This window comes from Gallus gallus, chromosome 9 (assembly GCF_016699485.2).
Source record: "Gallus gallus isolate bGalGal1 chromosome 9, bGalGal1.mat.broiler.GRCg7b, whole genome shotgun sequence".
NCBI lineage: Eukaryota > Metazoa > Chordata > Aves > Galliformes > Phasianidae > Gallus > Gallus gallus.
The window spans coordinates 14,330,782-14,350,208 of record NC_052540.1 but is presented as its reverse complement, the minus strand read 5'-3'; the positions used below and the strand labels follow the sequence as shown (position 1 = coordinate 14,350,208).

The window sequence follows — 19,427 nt, the reverse complement described above, 5'->3', positions numbered from 1 at the left end:
CCTTAAAATTAACTGTACTGCATTGGCACGTTGTTCAACTGCCTTTTTCAGCAATGGGATTTAGCAGTTTCTCAGAGCTTTGCCATTCTTTCCAAGTTTTGCACAGTTACAGGAGAGACAGCTACAGAGCAAAGCAGGGAGTGACACCTGAAATGAGTGCAGAGGGGAATCTGTACGATCCCAAAAGACCATACCAAAGGCCTGAGCTAATCAGAGCTTGCCTTGCACAAGAACAAAATGACCTGGAATTAATGAGGGCTAATTGGCAGGTAAAACATGGAGTTTGGTGAACCACATGCAACTCAAAGACATGTACAGCGATGCAGAGGGGGTCGATGATGGGTGTATATACTGATGGAAAATTATTGGGGGGCTGCTGGAAATTGTATTTCTCAGGAAGGATTCCTTCAGGGTGCTGGCCCAGACTTGATCCATGCTGTCCCAGTGCCTGCCCAGCACATGCTTTGCATTCCTGTTTGGATGAAAACACACCTGTAAAGTGGAGAATGACAAAGCTTGGCCCACTATTATTCCTAGATTCCTTCTACCAGGCAGCAAACACATGTATATCTCTAGATCAGGGACATGTACCCTGGTTAGAAATTAATCCAGGCTTGCAGGTTGAGTCTTTTCTCCCTTCTCTGTCTAGCATCTATGCCGGTGTTTCCTCATTCCTTCCCCAGTGCCACAGGAATGCTATCGCTGTGAGAACACACTTTGCATGTGCTTCCAAGAACACAGCTTGGAGACCAAACAGTCAAATGTGCCACTCAGTGTGTTGGTGGAAAGAGCCATCCTCATGGCGAGGGGGTTGAAAAGTGCTGTGGTTTGGGCCAGAGGAATCTCCACCTGATCTAATGCTATTCAGTTGTGATCTTTGTCTGGGAATTACGTGGCAACTCTCCCCAAAACACGCATATCGTGTGTTCTCCAGCACTTCTGGCTTTTACCCATGGCAGGATTTGTTCACCGGGTGGGTGCCTTTCTTGTTGTTCTGGAATTGCAGCTACTGAGGGAATACGTCAGATCCCCACGACTTCATCTGATTAAGAGCTGAATTGCAGCAAAAATGACTTAGGTTGGAGATAAGGAAAGCTTTCCAAACTGAAGCACTGAAATGGCTCCTCAAGATATCCTTAGGAGCAAAGTAGGTAATCATCTGTCAAGAACAGTTTAGACAAAGCTGCTCCATCTTTATGGTGCAAGGGGTGAATTACCATGGATTCAGGCTGCATATTAGGAAAAAAATTCTTCTGCAAAAGGGTGGTTGGGCACTGGCACAGGCTGTGCAGGGAGGTGGTGGTGTCACCGACCCTGGAGGTGTTCAAGAACCATGGAGGTGTGGCACTGAAGGATGTGGTCAGTGGGCAATATTGAGGACGGGCTGATAGTTGGACTAGGTGACCTTAGAGATCTTTTCCAACCTTAGTGATTCTATGATTCCATGGCTTCCCAAGGGCTCTTCCAACCTTGTGTCTGCTTATTTGGTTGGTTGTTGTGACATTTGCATCCAATATCTCACCAAGGAGGAGAGACTCAGATTCTCAGATGAGGTTTCATCTGTTGAATTCTGGAAACTTTGCACAAAATCCCTTTGCCTGCAGTCTGGTGGGAAGTTTTGTTTCAGGCTGCTTGTGGTGTATCCTTTCTTGCACAGGGAAAGCACAGGCACAGTTTAGGTTTCTAAGGGCTCCTCATGCACAGGAAGGTGAACTGCCTGGTTAAAGTTGTACAAAGTAGAACAAAGACCAGGTTTCCAGGTTTCTAGTTGTGTTCCTTAACCACTAAAAACTTCATTTCCTGAATTAATATTGGTCCAAGCTGACTCTTGTATTACTGCCTCCTGAGTGGCCTATGCTATGTCAGGCATTTCAGTCTTGTGCTGTTTAATTCATTTCACTGCTATGATGCAGGGTGCGACAGATATTACCGAAGGAATGATTGCACATTGCCAATATTTTTGATTCTTTCCAGGCAAAGAGCAGATTTTCACAGCCAGGCTCAGCACCTTGAAGTTTCAACTTTCATTTCCAAAATCTATGATATTGGTCATGATAGGAAATTGGAAAAAAATAGAAAACGTGCTTGACAAAGCAGTGACCATTTGGGGCAGCAATGTTGCAAAGGTAATGGGCTGGGAATCAAACTTCTCTGCTGTGCTGCAGAGGATTAGTCACAGTTCACCTACCTGCAAAATGGAGGCAGCAGGAATACTATCTCAAGCTTTGGGGGCCCAAAGCTTACAGCATTTGAGATCATTCAAAGGAAGCTGTTATGGGCGTGCAATGTATCCTCTCTTCTGTTAACGTGTCTGGAAAATCGCATAAGCTTGATGGATAAAGAAGCAATAACCGTTGGATATGGGGCAAGGAAAATATTTGACCACTGGTTTTCTCTGAAATCCTAAATGGAGAATGTTTGTCTCTCATCTTGAGCCAAACGGTTTCATTTAGTTCTCAGACACTTCCCCTAAATACCGGTTGACTGTTGCAGATCTGCAAAAAAAAAAAAAAAAGACTTCATAGGGAATAAAAATGATTTAAAAAAAAAAAAAAAAAACAGGCAAAAATTCCGTTGTAAATTTGCTTCTATGCTACAAAGCAGGACGCTGGTGAAAGCCACAGCAACACACTGAGACTGATAGCCATTGGTGGCAGCAAGTCCCTTGTCACAACCACCCAATCCTTGAAGCACCACTGGGAGCCTTCCTTGGAGCCCAGTGAAAGTGGCGTTGAGCCTGGTGATCAAAACACTCAGTTAGGAGACACATGAACTGCTGCATGGCCATGGAGGGAACTGCATCCACGTCTGCAGGGCCATGGGCAAAGCCTTTGGCACTCAGCACCCAGCCCTGTCCACCCGTGCTTTAAGCAGCAGCTGTGCCCGTCTTTCACAACAGGCCATGCTTGTGGTATTAGTGGCACTCATGGTACACCTACGGCATGGGGCCCTGCTGACTCATGTGCTATTCTGCTTTGGTTTTGGATCCCAGCCGGGTTTAGACACAGGGTCGGTGTCTAGGACAAGGCCAGGGTATTTCTAGTCACAGTGCTTAGAAATCTTGTGTGGCTCTGATGACAGGCTGGAGCCGATGCTTCTGATAGCATCTGCCGTCGGCAGTGCTCCCTGTCCCTTGCAGGAATTTGGCAGCCCTGGTACCCGGGGCCAGAGCAGGACACCGAATGGGCCCCAAACAGGGAGGATTTGTACCACAGTTGGATTTGAGATGAGGCGCGCTTCCCAAGCAGTGGCATCTCATGGGGTCTCCAATCTACCACCATGTGGGTCTGGGGAGCACCTCCTTGCTTTGGAGAGCTCAGCAGCCAGGGAAGGAAAGAGGGAGGTTGGATCCGAACTCTGAGCTTCAGCTTCTGAAGCCTTTTAGGCATGTAATGTCCTTTTTTGGGTTCTCGTGAGCAAACTTTCTCTCCTGGGGACGTTAAGCAGTGACTGCAGACATTAAAGCTGGTAATGGGGTAAGAGTGTAAACATCTTCTGAAAGCACACAGCAGAGCTCTTGATTGTCAAAGTGAAATACATTTAGAGTGCTTAAAAACTCATCCAGCGCTCTCTTTTCAAATGAGTAAGGCTTGGCACCGGGCCCCTGAACGCGGCATAACCCTTCTGCCTTCCCCTGCTCCTCAGGATGAGAGTGATCCCAGGCTACAAAGCTGCAGACCCAACCTGGACCCATCATAAAAACAATCACGCTCAGAATCTGAATTATTTTAATTCCAGTTTTTAATCAATAACCACAAAACAAACTGAAAGTAAGAGCAGAAAACACAGTTTCCCTCCCCCGTCTCCTTGGGTTTTCTATCGAATCTACGAGCAGGCAACAGAACCTTTGTAACCCCGAGCATCGTCCACCTTTGTGCACCTCCCCCGGCTGGGGAAGAACAGAGTAAGACATGTCAGGAAAAGAGCCCCAAAAACCGCAGCACAAAACTCCTCCAGGAGAAGCTGAACGCTGGGAGCTCTGCCCGGGGCTGGGCGAGGGGGTGCGGACGCCCCAGGGCCTACGCCCGAGTTTCGGGCGGGGGAGCGATGCTCGCAGGGTCGGAGCGGCATCGCCGTTCCCCCACCCCCGAGGTGCCGCGAGCTGCCGCCCCAGCCCCGGCCCCAGCCCTTACATGGACAAATCTGCCTGCAGGGAAAGGCAGGAATTTGGGCCCTTGACGTCAGCCCCGGGCAGAGCGCAGCAGCCCGGCGGGGCGGGAGGCAGCGGCAGCCGCTTTCGCTTTTTGTTTCGGGGGTGTCCCCGGGAGCTCGGGGCTCGCAGCCCACCTCCTCCCTCGGAGGGTAGGTGAGGGGCGCGGGGGGGGGGGGGGAGAGGGGAGCGCGGCACGAGATGGGGGGATGCAAAAGGGCTGGAAAGACCGGAGAGAGAGATGCGAAGGGCGGAGTGAAACGGAGCCGAGGGGGACGGCGGGGATCAGAGGGGTGCGGAGGGGGCTGGGGGACCCGCGGGAGGGGCCGGCTGGAGTCGCGGAGCGGAGCGCGGAAGGGGCCGGAGGCGGGCGGAAGGGGCCGGCGGCGGGGCCGTGGGGGGCCGAGGGAGGAGCGCGGCCGAGCCGGGGCGGAGCGGGGCGGGCCGGAGCTCCACCGCGACCCCGGCCCCGCCTGTGGGTCCACCCCCGCCGCCTCCTCCCGCCGCCGCCGCCGCCGCGCTCGCCTCCGCTGCCTCCTCCCCCCCGAGGTATTGTTGCAAATAATAACTTGACCCCTTCCTCTCTCTCCCCCCCCCCCCGATCCCCGCCCGCCGAGGCAGCTGTGCAACAGCTGGAGCCCCCCCCGGCCGGGGCGGGTTGCTCCGCCGGACGCCGGAGGAGGGGGGGGGGGTCCCACGGTTAGCTCCTCCCCACGCCCGGGGCACCGCGGCCCCCCTGGCCCGGGGCGAGCGCAGCAGCGGCTCCGGGTGGGACGGGAGCTTCCCCTGACCCCCCTCCCCCCAGTGCCCTCTCCCTGGTCGGGCTCGGCCCCCTCCCCCCCTCCGCCGCCCGCAGGTGCACCTGGTCGGGTTGCGGCCATGCCCCCCCCCCCCCGCCCTTCGCGCGGGTGGCGGTAGTCAGTAACAAGTTGAGCAAAGCCCTGGCAGCTTTTTATACACCAGGGGAGGCCCACCCTTCCCCAACAGGTAAGTACTGTAGAAATTTCCCACACCCTTACGTCACCCAAGGGCTTTTTTTTTTTTCTTTTTTTTCTTTTTTCCTTCCCCCCTCCTCCCCTATTTCCCTCCCCTTTCAAACAGACAACTTGTATTCCTGCCATTGTGCAGGAGAGCTGAGCAGTCTCCACGCCCTGGGGCTGCGCTTGGGCGAAGGCAGTGCTCCCAAGTAGGAGGTGTTGATGGAGAAAACTGCTGTAATTGCTCTGTACCTCGAGGAGCAGCGTGGCCCCGTGGGTGCACGGAGTGTTGGTTTCTGCTGCTTTCTTTTCATACGGGCTTTTCGGTTTCTACGTTGGTGTGAAATTGGCCCCATTGTTTGGTTCGGGGTACAGATTCCTGTTTGGTGGCTGTCTCTGTGATTTGGTTACACGAAGTTTTAAGAGTTTATGGGAACCATCATGCTGGCTGATGCATCTTCCTACACATCCACAGTACTATGCAGAAAATAGTTGTGACCCATGTGGAATGCATAGCTCCCCACAGAAGCCTTCAATTTTGGTGAAACAGTCCAGAATTGAGAGGTTCTTTGCTTCCTGGATCTATTTCCTGCAGAGTTCATGCTTATACCTTCCAGGAATGAATTTTTGGCCAAAATCTGAGAAATCAGGTTGTTGCTGGACACCTGTGGTCTGGGTTGTGTAGCAGGTGTTGGTAACCACGCAGTTAATTACCAGTATGGGGTCTGAGGAAGGCAGGGAAATGCCCGGAGCTGCAAATGGGACCCAACATTTCATCTGCCCGTTACCAACAGCTGCTCCCTGTCCTGCCTGCAGCTGTGTGATCTGAGGACAGGAGGGACTTTCTTCTCTGTGCAGCAGGTCTGCCCCAGACAAAGCTCAGTAGTGCTCCACAAGATAGGATTTCCCTCAGGAAATGTATCCATCTGAATACAAAGATGCACTGTTGAAAAGTTTTCTCTGCCCACTGTCTTACTCTCTCTCTCTCCCTGCCCACCCACAACAATCCATCCTGAGTTTGTTAGCTCTGTTATTCCCCTCTTTTGGTTGCTTAGAGTTTTGCTAACAGGGCTCTTGAGTAGAGCTCAGGAGCAGCTGGAGGCTGCTGTGGGCCTTTTGGGTCGCTGCTGTCTGGAGGGAGGTTATGGGTAGGGTGGTGTGAATGGGTCAGTTGGGCCTTGAGCTGATCTCTGTGCATAGAGGGCACCTGAGTGGTTTTTAGGGCTTCCTCCCCAAGAACCAGGCCCCCTGCATGTGCTGCGAGGGCATGCAGGCCCTATGTAGGCCTCAACGACCTTGTAGGCTGCAGGATGAACTGGATGGAGGAGGAGGACGTGTCCACAGAAATGTAGTGGAAGTGGTATCTCTTGCTAACTTCTGTAGGTACAGGTCCAGCCTGCAGTAAATTCATGTTGTTATGATCGTGTGAAACCAGGGCAAACCAGCAAGAATGGTGGGCTGGGGTGGTTTTCAGGTCCGATATCCCAACAATCATAGTGGGGGTACAGAAAAGTTCAGGTGCCGTTCTGCTGCCTCCTACCTTGGAACCTTCCAGAGCAAATCAGACATCAGAGGTGCCTTTATTTAACCATGTTGTTTCTGAGAGGTGATGGGCTGCTCTCTGATGCTGCACTAGTTCCTGATTCTGGTAATTCAAATTTCCAAGAGATGTAAGTGCAGATTCAGTTGGACGCTGCTTGCCAAAGCACATGTTCCCTGAGGATGTGAAGCTCTGGAGCTGGAGCAGTGAGTTTTGCAACTCACCGAGACAAAGTGTCAGCTGCGCTTTCAGTGGAGCTGAAGTGCTTTTAAATATATAATGATCATCAGTATATATTTTTTAATTAAAAGTTTATAGTACAAATTACGGTATGGAGGGCTGCAGTCAAAGTGGAGACAACAGTCACTTCGCTGTAGTGCCTGACTGTTGCTTTGTTTGTTGACATCGTTGCTTGGGTTTGACTGTATAATGTTTGCTTACAAATCCAGAGCGATTCTCTTCTGCTTTGTGAAGTCTGGTGGAGAGTTTTGTGATCTTGGAGAAGGGTGGCAAAAACGGTAGGGAGCTGTAAAACCTCAGGGAGTTTAGAATCATAGAATAATAGAATCGTTAAGGCTGAAAAAGACCTCTGAGATCATCTAGTCCGATGTCCACCTACCATCAGTGTTGCCCACTGACAGCATCCCTCAGTGCTACATCCCCATGGTTCTTGAACACCTCCGGGGATGGTGACTCCTCCACCTCCCTGGGCAGCTGTGCCAATGCACCACCACTCTTTCTGAGAAGAATTAATATCCAACCTGAACCTCTCCTGGCCCAACTTGGGGCCATTCCCTCTTGCCCTATCAAAAAAAAAAAAAACTTGGTCAGCAGTTTGGCATTGCTCCTACAGAAAGGGCACGCATTAGAAAGGTGCCATAGAAGCGATAAATGCTGTGGAAAAGGAGTCTGTTCCCTTGTGCCACTGCTTGAGAAATGTTGGGTGAAAGCGAGTGATTCAAAGTGAAAAGAAGTAAATGCTTTTCTGTGTAATGTGTAACTAAATGGTTGAATTTATCATGTGGAATATGGCTGAGGGCAAGAATTGAGCCAAGTCTGGAACGAAGATAGGACAGTTGTATGACTATCAGGTGCTTTGCCAGGTAATAGTGTTGCCTTCTGTATCGTAAACATCTAATTGGAAAGAAAAAGAAAAACATTTCACACAGGTTTCTGTGAAACATCTCTTGCTGCCTGTAGCTGGAGAAAAGCAGTAACTTGAGTGGATGACAAATGGTTTGCAGTAAGACAGTTTCCATGCATCTGTGGGAACGCATACCCTCAGGGTGCCCACAACAGTCTCTCCATTCCTTGCTCACTGTGGTTGTGCAAACAATGCAAACTCAGTAGCATTTCATTCCTTGTCAGGCATCTGAACGGTAGACCCACACGGCAGCGCCTTTCTCCTGATAAACCTGCCTGGCCACTGGGCTTTGGGCTGGGTTTCAGCCATGGTCTGGTCCTTCACCCTGCAGCCTCTGGCTGCCTGAAGTTCTGGGAAGCCCTTCAGGTGTTGTGAGTCCAAATGCTCATCCCTGAGGGGTTTTGGAGGTGTTGTAGTGATGACAAAGAAATGTGCATTTCCTTTAGGTATGCGTGTGTCGCTAAGGCATGTTACTTTTTAGACGTAGATGAAGCTTGAGGGAAGAAATATGAATACAAATTCGTGTCTATATGATCTACCAGAAGTCCTGAGATTCAGCACCTGTGCCTGCTTTATGCATGTGTGAACAAAACAATGAGACTCTCACCTTTTTTTTTCAGATAATGATTTACCTCACTAAATCATCATCTCCCCCTGCTCTCACAGCAGGGCAATTCTGCTAAAAGTTAGAGAGCTTACTGGAACTGCAGCCACATTTGAAAAGCAGGCAAGAGTGGGGGAGATGGAAACCATACTTTATCTGAGGATGTGGGTTACCAAAGACACTGATTTGGAAGGCACAATAACTTTAAAGAGTGTGGGTTACCTATAGGAAAATACAGGACTTGAAATAACTTATAAACAACAGTTCCAGAGGAGATATTGGAAGGCAGATGTTGCATTCAGCTTGTGCACGGGGTGTCTCTGAAGGATGGTGTCAGGAAAGTAAGAAGAGCTCAGTGTTTTACTCCTCTTAATGTCAGGAGCGTTTTGTTTTGTAAAACAAAAACAAACACAGAAAAGAAAACAACAAATCAAACCGAAAACCACAGACCAGAAAAAGCCCACAGAGTTAACAAGCTTTTGACAGCTTGTGCCTGCCCAAGGAATGGAGGTTAGCTGTGTGCAGGGCTCTGCTCTTTCTGTTCCTCCTACTTCTGGGCATGACGAGCAGGTAGAGTTCAGAATGTTTCTAACCAAACATGAAAAAAAAAACACACTACCCACGCTTAATCATCGTGATTAAGGTTACTGGTAGAGACACCTTAGTGCGGAGACTGCTTTAATCTCAGAAGAGTTGGTTTCAATCACGTTCTGAGCAAGCGCGAGAGCTGGCATGGAAATGATCATTTTAAGTAGCTGTCAGCAAGTCTCTATCCTTTTGGGTTGTCGGTATCTGTTGTTGGAATCTGTGGGTGACAGTGACACACGTGTGAGTCACTCAGAAGCGCTCCCAAACTATCTCAATATGCTCAAGAAAGGAAAACAAACATCGGTAGAGTTGTGGGCTGCTGATAACCTTTTCTTAGAAAAAAATACAAGTTTTGATCATTGCAGTTTCTTTGTGAGGATGCTTATTGGTTCCCCTGTGGCGTCAAGGGCTGCTCATAATACAGTGATTCCTCAGTAACCCCGTAATTACTTTATTTGATCTGAGGGGCGTGGTGGTGATGGGTTGATGGTTGGACTGGGTGATCCCAAAGGTCTTCTCCAGCCTTAGTGATTCTATGAGTTGGAAAGCTTGAGGGTCTCTGCTGTTGTTATGCCAGTTGTGATTCAGTGTGAAGTGGATGGTGCTCTTTGGGATTTATTCCTCTTGGAGGGATCCCATTTTGCACGTAAGTGGGTTTATGCACTTGAGCATCCTCTGAGTAGGTGCCGTTCTGCACTTGGCTGCCTTCCTCTCCCTGCTGCTGCTGCCCAGTGATGCTTCAAGGCAGGCAAACTTCCGCCAAATCTTGGATGACTGTGCTGCCAGTGGAATAGTTAGTTGAGATTTAATATGGCCATTATCTTAAGGTAATAAAATATCAACTAACTCGCCATAACTATCTTGTTTAATGTCTATTAAAAGCCCCACATACTTCATTGACTGGGTGAAATTTAATAGAAGTTCAGCTAAGCCTTTATTGCTTATTTAATTTAAAAATAAGTTGATCTCCACAGTTGGTAACAGGCACTGAGGATTTAATTAACATTCAGTAAACTACCCTGTTAGCTCTGAATTACACAGTCAGGTCTTGTTTATGCATCCATTTGTAACTCCCCCCTTCCCCTGCTTCAGGCCAGTGGATGTCAGTGTCAGGAGCTGCAGTTCTTCCCTGTTCTCTTTCCTCCTGGGCTTCTGATTGCTGCTCCAGCTGAAGCCTTTGCCAGAGTTGCACAGCTCGGTGACCAGCAGCCTGCTGCTGTTTGGGACTCCCTGGCAGCCTGGCCAGCGGGCAAGGCAGGGGGGATGGGGGAGGCTGATACAGACTTGTGTTTGAGAAGAGGCTGTGGGGTGGGTGCAGGTGCTTTGCATGAGAAGGTAAAAGCGGTCCAGCTGCATGCCTTGGTTATTTAAAATACATCCTCTAGGGCTTTTTCAGCAATGAAGCTGGCTCTATGAAACTCAGTTTTCTGAAGAGAAGGTTGGCATGTTCCACAGGTGACTTGCAGCCAGCCCTGCTGCAGTTCCTGTGTTGGTTGTGCCCTGACTGCTGTAGTTTTGTGTGGCACTGGGTGCGCATCTTCTGTGTGCCATGCACGTGTACCCCAAGGAGTTCTCTCTATTTCAACAGTTTATTCTCTTACCTTAACAGACTTGAATTACTCTCCTTGATGAGGCAAGCTTGAATGAAGGCAAGGAGTCTCAGTCAGTACACTGCAGCAGGGACTGGTTGGGAGGATGATTGGATTAGCAGTTAAGTGGCTGTAGCTCTGGCTGCACATCTGCCCTGCCTTACTCTGGTAGCAGCCGTGTTTGTGTTTCAGCTCAGCCCCGAAGGAGATCAACTGGCTTGAAGCGAGCACACCTCATGGCTTGAGGCAGACTGATTTGCTTTTCATGGGTTTGGGCAAATTTTGAGAGAGACTTCAGGCTATTAAAGACAAGCCTTTAAGCTGGATTTCACAAGCAGATAGCGATTGCAGTAGTCATGTGGCAATGCTGTAGTTAATTACAAGCTACACACTTGGTTAAAATCGTGGTATTAAAGTTGCAAAGTTCAAGTGCTTCAGAACTACAAAATACAGGGATGAGAGTCGTCAGTGAAACTTTAATTTGACCCCCCTGCAACTAGGTATTATGATATAGGCACTTAATTGCTAGAGTACCTACTCTTTGTGCTCAGAATGGAAGGTGATTCTTATCCAGCAGCCATTTGGTTTCTTTTTTGCGCAGTTTCTGGCCCTAAGCCTTATTTACCGCATACCATTCAAACTCAAGGCTGGATGCGGGATTATGAATTTCCTTTTTTAATGCTTTTCTGGAGTGCTCTTGGCTCTTTCATTGAAGTGTTTTGCACGTTGGGGTGACTATTTTTGTGGTGCCCTCCTGAGGTGAAGGAAAATTATTCTTGCTGTTTTACTGATGGGGCACCGAGGCTTGGTGAGGAGTAAAGCTGAGTTTGTGTCATCCCTGATGCTGAATTGCAGGAGGAAAAAAAAAGACAATTAGACCAGGTTTGCTCACTTGGTTTGCAGTCATAACTGGTAACCAAACAGAGAAAAATAGTTAAAGAAGTTTGTAAATACAGAGTGAATTTGGCATCTTTCCACCCAACTCAGAGGATTACTCTGAACTGTGCATTGCAGTTAGACTTATCTTCACAGTCCATCTCCCTCATCTTTTCCTCTTTTACCAGCCTGCTATGTGTTATTGTTATCCTTGACTGGGGGGCAAGGGCTGTGTGCGGGTATCAAAGTGCCTGGCTAAGTATGGAAGCTGGCCTTTGCCTCTGGCACTTGGATGCTTTTGAATCCAAACTACGATAGTAGGAGGTCCAAAAGTGGACCATGAGAATGGTTGAGGTCCAGGTGGTATCTATGTATAACATATTTCACAGAGTGGAGTAAGGGGAATGGAGGCTTCGCATCATCAGCTGTATATTCTTCAGTGGCTTTTTTTCCTGTGTACAGTAAGACAACCAATTTTAGGGTATTTTAAGCTTCCTTTAGAGCTGTAGTGGTTCTCCATCACTTGTATAGCGAGATATTTGTGTCCTCACAATGCTTGTTCTGCTTTCCCCAGCACAGTCCCACTTTGGTGTGTTCACAGAGGATCCTCTCCTGCCTAGAGTTCCTGGGGATGTGCAGAGCAGCACTTGGGAAACACAGCGCTGCATCTTTGCCATTTAAGGAAGGCTTGGTGAACCTTCTGCATAGTAAGTCTGAAATTCAAGTGCATGAGTAATCCAGCTGAATTCTCTGTAGCTACTCGTGTGCCTAAAGATCAGCAAGGGTTTAAGCGTGTTCCTGAACCATAATCCTAATTTGCTTTGAATGCAGACAGATGAGGAAGAAACAGTGGGCAAAAGGGTTAATGTTATCTGGAGAGAAGTCTGGCTGCCTTTCTTCAGAAACAGCTCTGGCCTGCAGAATGGCAGTACCCTCACTGCAATAGGCATCCTCATACAGTGCAGGAGATCACCTTGTGCAGTGCAGCAGATAAGCCATAGACCTCTAACAATGGCATTAGGCGCACCTCTGTGCTACTGTAGGGATGAGGGCAGCTTTCTTGGTATGTAACTCTTCTTTCAGAATAGACAATTGGGATTGAGGCCGTAGCAGCAGCTGAGTTGAAAACAATACAAGCCTTTCTGAGGCATTCCACCCACCCAGGTGTCTGAAGTGTCTGGTGAAAGGATGGCAGCTCATGAAGCGCTTTGCTCCTTGTTTCGTTGCTTGGCACAGCGTGTTTTACTCTGCTGAGTGGGGGAGTGCTGTGAAGTCGGGGTGTGAGTGCATGTGGAGGCTGTGGTTATCAGTAGAGAGGTGGAAAAGGGAAGGAGCTGTGAGAGCAGAGCTCGCTTCCTTACTGCACACAGGGGTCCTTGGAGAGCATCTTTGTGAGTTATTCTGATCTCATGCAGAATAACTTATAAGTACTCATTGTACTTATGGCATACATATGTTGGTTTGTGATCCCCGCCCCCTGCCTTTAATTTATGAGTAGGTATGGGTTGTCATCTCTTCTTTACACTGCCTTGTATATTGCTTTACTGCCATGTACCTTGGAGTGAAAAAGGGAGGATTCATGCTCCAAGATGTTGCAATGGCTGCCTGCACAGGTCATGCCCTACCTTGGAGTGTGAGGCCACTCATAGGAGTGTCATATCCATACCCGCACCACTGAGTTCCCTGCATGCAGTAGCCCATGCTTCTGGTCTGTGCGCACCCCCTTTTTTTTATCTGCCTGGGGTGGTGTTTTAGCTCTCAGATCATGCTGTCATGGCTAAGAAGTTCTCACAGAAGTGATCTGCTGGCTCTAGGTTTGTTTTCAGGGCTGCTCCCCACACCTTGAAGGTGGACTGCAGGGAAGCAGGAACAACCTTATGGGATTTTTTTTTTTTCCAACATCTCTTGATAAATTTCTCATGTCTCAGATGGTTTGATTCATACCTGGTTAAGGGTGTGTGCCCTCATTCATGGGTGGAACTGGATGTACAAAGCTGGCTGTGTATATCAGGAAGTCCCACGTTGGATCCATCTGGTCTAATTCCAGCTGTTGTGGTGGAAGCACCTTTTAGGACAGGAATATTCTGTGTGTTTTAGCTGTGCACGTTCTACTGGAGGTGTAACGGAGATGATTCCAAACATGTTTGATCTCCAGAGCAAGACAAGGCCTATCCATCTCATGAATGGCATGAGTAATTCTGGGCACTGTGTTGCTATGTTTGAGGACTCCTGCTCACCCTTCTCTTTGTTTTGCTTCCCTATTCTACCGACACTGTTGTTTTGTATCTCTAACTATAAACTGTAGACTCTTGGTTGTTACAGTATCTGGAGGAGGGCAGTGAGCTCTCCAAGCTGTGTGTGTTGGAAGTCCCAGGAACACGAGTGTAGGTTGTGCCTGCAGTGGGGTCTGCTGAGCTCCAGCCCTGGGAGCACTCTCACCCAGAGAGTGCTGGTAGGAGGGCAGAGAGTTTGACAGAGGGACAGAGTTTGGTTCTGGGGGAAGATGAAAAGGATGTCAGAAGTGTGTGTTAGCAGAATGTGACTAAGATGGTGACCTGATAAGTATTGAAATGTATCTGCGGTGGAAAGGAGAGCAGCAGCTTCTGGCAGAGCAGAGCTGTATGTCTAGGACTTGCAGTGTGGTGCATAGCAATTCTGAGTCATGTAAGTCTAATTCTAAGTCACTTAAGGCCCTGGTGGTTGTGCTATTGCAGGCAATTAGCGTATGTAATTCTTATCACGAAGTTGCTTGGGTCCATTTAGAACATACTTGCGCTCTTTGCTATCATCCTGGGGAGCTCAGCTCCTGCAGTGCTCTTTATGGTGGCCCCTGAGCTGTGCTCACTCCTCTGTCTCATTCCTCAGCACTTAGTCACTGGAGGCCTTTGTGGGAGGGAGGGACACCCAAGAGTAATGTGTAACCTGATGCAGAGTCCCCTGCCAGCAGGAATTTGGGTGGCTCATCAGCCTCAGCGTGGCTTCTTGGAGCCTGCAGGAGACCTGCTGGCTGAGAGCACTCAAGGCAGCACCTCGTGCCTCCATCCTCGCTTCAGACGGTGAAATCTGGCAGGGGAGATAAGGCCACATGTGCAAATACAGAATGTGGGTTTAGGTCTCGATCCAGCATTCACGTCCATAAATAAGCCAGTTCCTTCCTTATGATAACTTTTGTGTGCACTTCACAAACACAAACCAGCTAATCACAGCAGATGTTTGGCAGCATCCTGAGCTCATGAGGAAGTTAAATAGCATTGCACTTTGCTAGAGAGATGCCTGGGATCCAAGCAACACCTGTTAGAGGAGCACTTCTGAGCTGGGACACGTCCATGGCAGTGTGGGCTCAGCTTTGCATAGCACTGTCGGGCTGTACCAACCACAGCAGAACTTCCTTCAGTTTTTTGAGGGGGAAGGTGGGATTCAGACCTGGATATGCATGTACACACTTGGTTAAAACCCAATTAAAAGGAGGTAGCAGCGGATTTTGTTTGCTGCCTTGCCTTTTTCCAAAAACTCCCTGCTGCTTTGATTTTCCCTATTTTTTTAAGGGGAGTTTGGGTGTTTGGCTAATTGTTTTCAAAGCGTATGAAGCTGTGGCACATCACAGAAAAGCAAGGAATAAGGAGGGCTCTGTAAGTCAGTGTAGCCTCCAAGATCCGTACCCATCTTCTTAATAAAATTCCCTGCACAAGGGAAAAAGAATCGTCCTCGTGGTGTGTGGATTGTTGGTGCCCCATCTGCAAAGAACAACCTGACCTAAAGCAAGTTCCTGCTGCAACTGGATTTTTTTATTTGGTGGGTGCTTAGGAAGATGATTGGGATGCTTTAGATGTTCGGCTTTCGTGTTCAAAAAGGGCCAAGGATTGTACTTGTTTCTCCTGGCTTCTATTTTGTGGTGATTTTTGCCCCGAGTTTCAGGCAGGATTATGAGGCTGCTGAGTGGAGTGTGAGGCAGCAGTGGGATAATTCTGAGTTACTGATAAATCAAGGACTTTTTGTAGGTGTTTCCTCACCCAGATCTTTGCCGTTCTCTGCTAAATATGAACCACAGCTCGGGATATCAGCTTTTGCTGTTCAGCATCCCATGGAGAAGCCTCCAGTGTTTTCTGGTAGCATGGTGGCTGTGTACTGCTGATCTCCATCATCATTCTGAACCTGCTCCTGCTGCTCCCTCTTTGCCAGGTGCGTGCATCTGACTTGCTCTGTGCTTTCTGCTGCCACCACTGCCTGGCCTTTTGGTCTGCATTAGTTTAATTGACTGAGGCACTTGCAGGAGAAGCTATTCATTCCCCTGGTAACTGTACTTGACAATCAGATGTTATTCTTGGGGTGAAGGACTGGTACGAATTTGTTTTCTTTGGCTGCAGATCCATAGCCCCTAATAGTTTCTCACTAGTATGAGCCGAGGTTGACTTGGTTTGCCACTAATTAAAAGCCAAAAGGATATGTGGTCCTCTCTGCAATAATTGCCCTCCGTGGGAAATGGGAGGGAGCTCTGCTTGCTTCCCACTTATTTCAGGCCCCTCCATTTCACCATTTTACTCACACCAGTCATGATGCATGTGGAGCTCATTCCATTGACTGAAGGAGGGTCAGGTCTTGCTGTCAGAGCAGCCAGGAGTTTGTGCTCGAATCCTTTCTCTGCTGAAAGTTGCTTCTGGATGAAAGGAAAAATAGGGAAAGAGCGTGGAGCTGTTAAAAATGTTATGAAACCTCAGAGCAACTTTTTTTGGGTGGGATTGGGTTTTCTTGGTGGGAAGCTGTTAAAAGCAGGAGAGGTGTGTGCACCCCATGTGCTGCAGCATTGTTAAAAGTCTCTGCTTTTTCTGGGTTAGAAAATAAGAAAAGGTTTTGACTACATTCATTACCAGGAACTCTGAATGCAGCAGCTGGAGTTCCTAGATAGTTTAGTTTCTATCAGTAATTACTTTCAGATATGCATTAACTTTGATTCACACATTGCCCTGGGCCCAATGGTGCAGTGAGAGGTATCTTCTCCCTGCTCTCTCTGCGTGTGTCATTGGAAGGGCTGGAAAGCAGGGCAGCCACAGAGGAGGCTCATGGAGTCCATTCTAGGGGTTGTGTGAGAGTGTCCTGTAGCACCACAGGGTTGAGGGCTGAAAGATGTCTAGTCCTCTGTGTTTGGACTACAGGCAGCAAAGGCCCCTGGTCTCCACCATGACCTTGTGGTGGGCTTTTGGCCTCTGAGCACCTCAGGGATGCTTTGAGTCTCCCTGGACCAGGCTTGGAGGCCGAAGCAGGATCAGCCCCGTGCATAGTGCTCCTTGTGGGGATGTCCAGGCTGGTGCTGGAGGCCCTGCTGGCGGTCCACTCCAGTGCTTTGCTGCTCTGGGCACAAAAGCAGGCTGTGCTCTGCACTGGGAGCATTCCCAACCTTGCTGTGATTGCAAGGAGCTGCAGAGCTGCTATATCTTCTTAATCTGGCTGTTTCACAAGGCAGTATCTGACTGTGCCCTTAGTAACAGGTTTTTTTAATGTAGATTGAGTCCCCTCTTTTAATTGACTAAGCAGAAAGAACTTGGAGAGGGGATGAACCCATGACCTTGAGATAAATAGTTTCTTATTGAGTCCCTGGGCCCCTAAACCGCCCCCTCTTCTGAGAGTAGCGTAGTTTAATCAAAGGTCAGGGGTTTTGTCTTCTTTGAGAGCCTCAGCAAAAGAGGGCCAGGCTTGTGAACTCTTCTCGCTCCTCTGTGACTGCAGTCATTCTTGTCCTGTCAAGTTCCCATTGAGCTAGCTGTGCTTGTTTTCTGTTCCTGGATGACGACTCTGTTGACCTTCTCTGGTCTCTGTGAATGCTGATAAAGGCTGGGGATCGAGTCAGCTGTGTTTCTGGGAGTTGTAACTGGATATATGGTGGCTGTGGGCAAATGGCTTATGCAAGGCTGCTGTGAGCCTCTGCAATATGCAGTCTTGGTGGTTTCATAGGAAACTGTCTTTCCTTGCCAGCTCTTCCCCCGCAGATGTCTCCTGTTTCTGAACTGAAGGCTGTGTGATATCTCTCAGTGCTGCATGGTCAGCCCTGTGACTGCTGGCTTGTGTGTGGCCTCTGCTCTCTGACAGTGGCTGCTCACAGAGATGCTTTTTTCCCTCCATGACTTTTTTCTTTGCGTCCTCAATGGGTGATGACCACGTGTGTGGCCATACCTCTTGTGATGGATTCAGTGTGAATCTTTCTCTTTCTTTTCTCTTGACTAGCAGTTGCTACCTCTCCTGGAGCCTGGCGGATGGCTGGTGTGGAGCTGGTCTCACTTGTTTGCATGTCGGATGCCAGCTGACGTGGTGCTGTGCCAAGTGAGTCTTTGAAAACATCAGCTGGCAAGTCTGATAGAGAGATCCTTGTCTCCAGAAGTTCCTGCAGTTCCTTTCTATTTTTCACTCTCACCACTTTTAGGGTTTTTTTTTTTTTTTTTTTGTTATCAAAAGCAACAAACAAACCACTTGGTTTGATAAATTAAGCGCTGGCTTCAGTGCCAGTGATGAAATTCCTGCTGACAAGCTCAGTATGGTGGAGTAGGAGTGGGTGAGGACAGGTACGACTGCAGCATTACACTGTCTGGTGCTCTTGTGAATCACAGCAGCGAGATGGAAGGAAGGTTGAAGAGACTTTCCTTGGTCTCAAAATGTTTCACACCGTGGTGTGATGTTGCACCCACACAGTGCTGGCATGTGAGACAAGCAGGCTGTGCTTTTCTGAAATACTGTGCTCAGGTACATCAGACTGGAGAAAATGTGTGTGGCATTCTCTTGGAAGAACATGGAGAATTAGTGGTCAAGGGAACTTTGTGCTGAGAAAATGTCAGTTACGTGGGCAGAAGTGGGGTCTCTGCCTGTGAATACCAGTGAGGGAGCCGAGAGATGTTGAGATGTCTTAGGGACGTGGTTAGTGGGCATGGTGGTGATGGGTTGACAGTTGGATTAAATGAGTGGTCTTTTCCAACCTTTATGATTCTGTGAATTGATAACTTCACCGTTCTGCAAACCGAAAGCCTCATTCTTTTCTTGGAGAGACAGGAAGACAAAGTGAACTGAGTTGTGCAGGTCCAGGAGTAGAGCTGCTATAGCCACTGTTTGTACTGAGCAAAGAACAAAGGAAGTGTGCAAATCCAGTGTATCTACTTCTCTAGGTGAAGGTAAAATAGCACAGAGTGGCTGAAGACTTTTTATTCTTAATTTTTAATCAGGAGAGGAAAAAACCCAATAATACTTGCATTTACTGTGCAGAAAGAAGTTGTGTTATAAACTGCAACCCATTTTTTACTCCTTTGGCAGGGAGGATAAATGGCAGCATTCCCATGGAAGCCTGCGAGGCCACTTCTATTACATGGGGCTTTGGGCCTATTGGAGCTTGAACTTGAGCCCTATTTGCCCAGCTGGAAGACAGGAGTGTGGACAGAGCTGGCGCTATGCAACCAGTGCGTCACAGGGGCATGTGGGGGCTCCTGTCCCTACTGTCCCCCCCGCTGTATGATGCAACAGTGGCTCCATGACTGACTCGTAGGAGACGGGCGTGGAGCTGCGGTCATGCAGGCAGGTGATCAGGCTGTTGTGTTAAGATAGATGCGTGTCTGACAGCCATGCTATGGGACAGTGGGTTCACAGTAGTGCTGAGCCAGGGGATTAGGATCGCATTTCCTTTCCATTGTAACACCATGACCTAAATGGAGCTCCTACTGTTTTCATTATGGGGATATCATGCGGCACCTTATTTTAGCTGTTGATGCTGGGCTGAGGCTCGTGCACCCTGGGGTGGTGGGGGATGATGCTCTGATTTCCTCTTGGTGAGTAGAGATGGACAGACACCGCATGTGGGCTTTGTCCTTTCTTTTCCTCCCCAGCCCCACATGGGAAGTTGGGCTCTGTGGCAGCAGGGAGAAGTGCACTGGCATGCAGTGTGGCCTGAAAAACTGCCTCCAAAGGGCCTAATACAGTGAGAGACCT

The 19,427-nt window shown here is 48.7% G+C and overlaps 1 protein-coding gene across 9 annotated transcripts in view; it reads left to right on the top strand.

The window, feature by feature from the left end:
• Positions 1–4,189: 4,189 nt before the first annotated feature.
• Positions 4,190–19,427, top strand: part of LPP (LIM domain containing preferred translocation partner in lipoma) — a 318,284-nt gene continuing 303,046 nt past the window's right edge. For 2 of the 9 annotated variants that reach the window (XM_046898474.1, NM_001396230.1), the window contains exon 1: positions 4,190–4,302. The gene's annotated coding sequence lies outside the window, so the exon portion shown is untranslated. Of the gene's footprint in view, positions 4,303–4,652; positions 5,138–12,042; positions 12,176–17,684; positions 17,781–19,427 lie in introns of those variants that run through there. The other 7 variants (XM_046898475.1, NM_001031567.2, XM_015291433.4 and 4 more) reach the window with 6 other exon arrangements.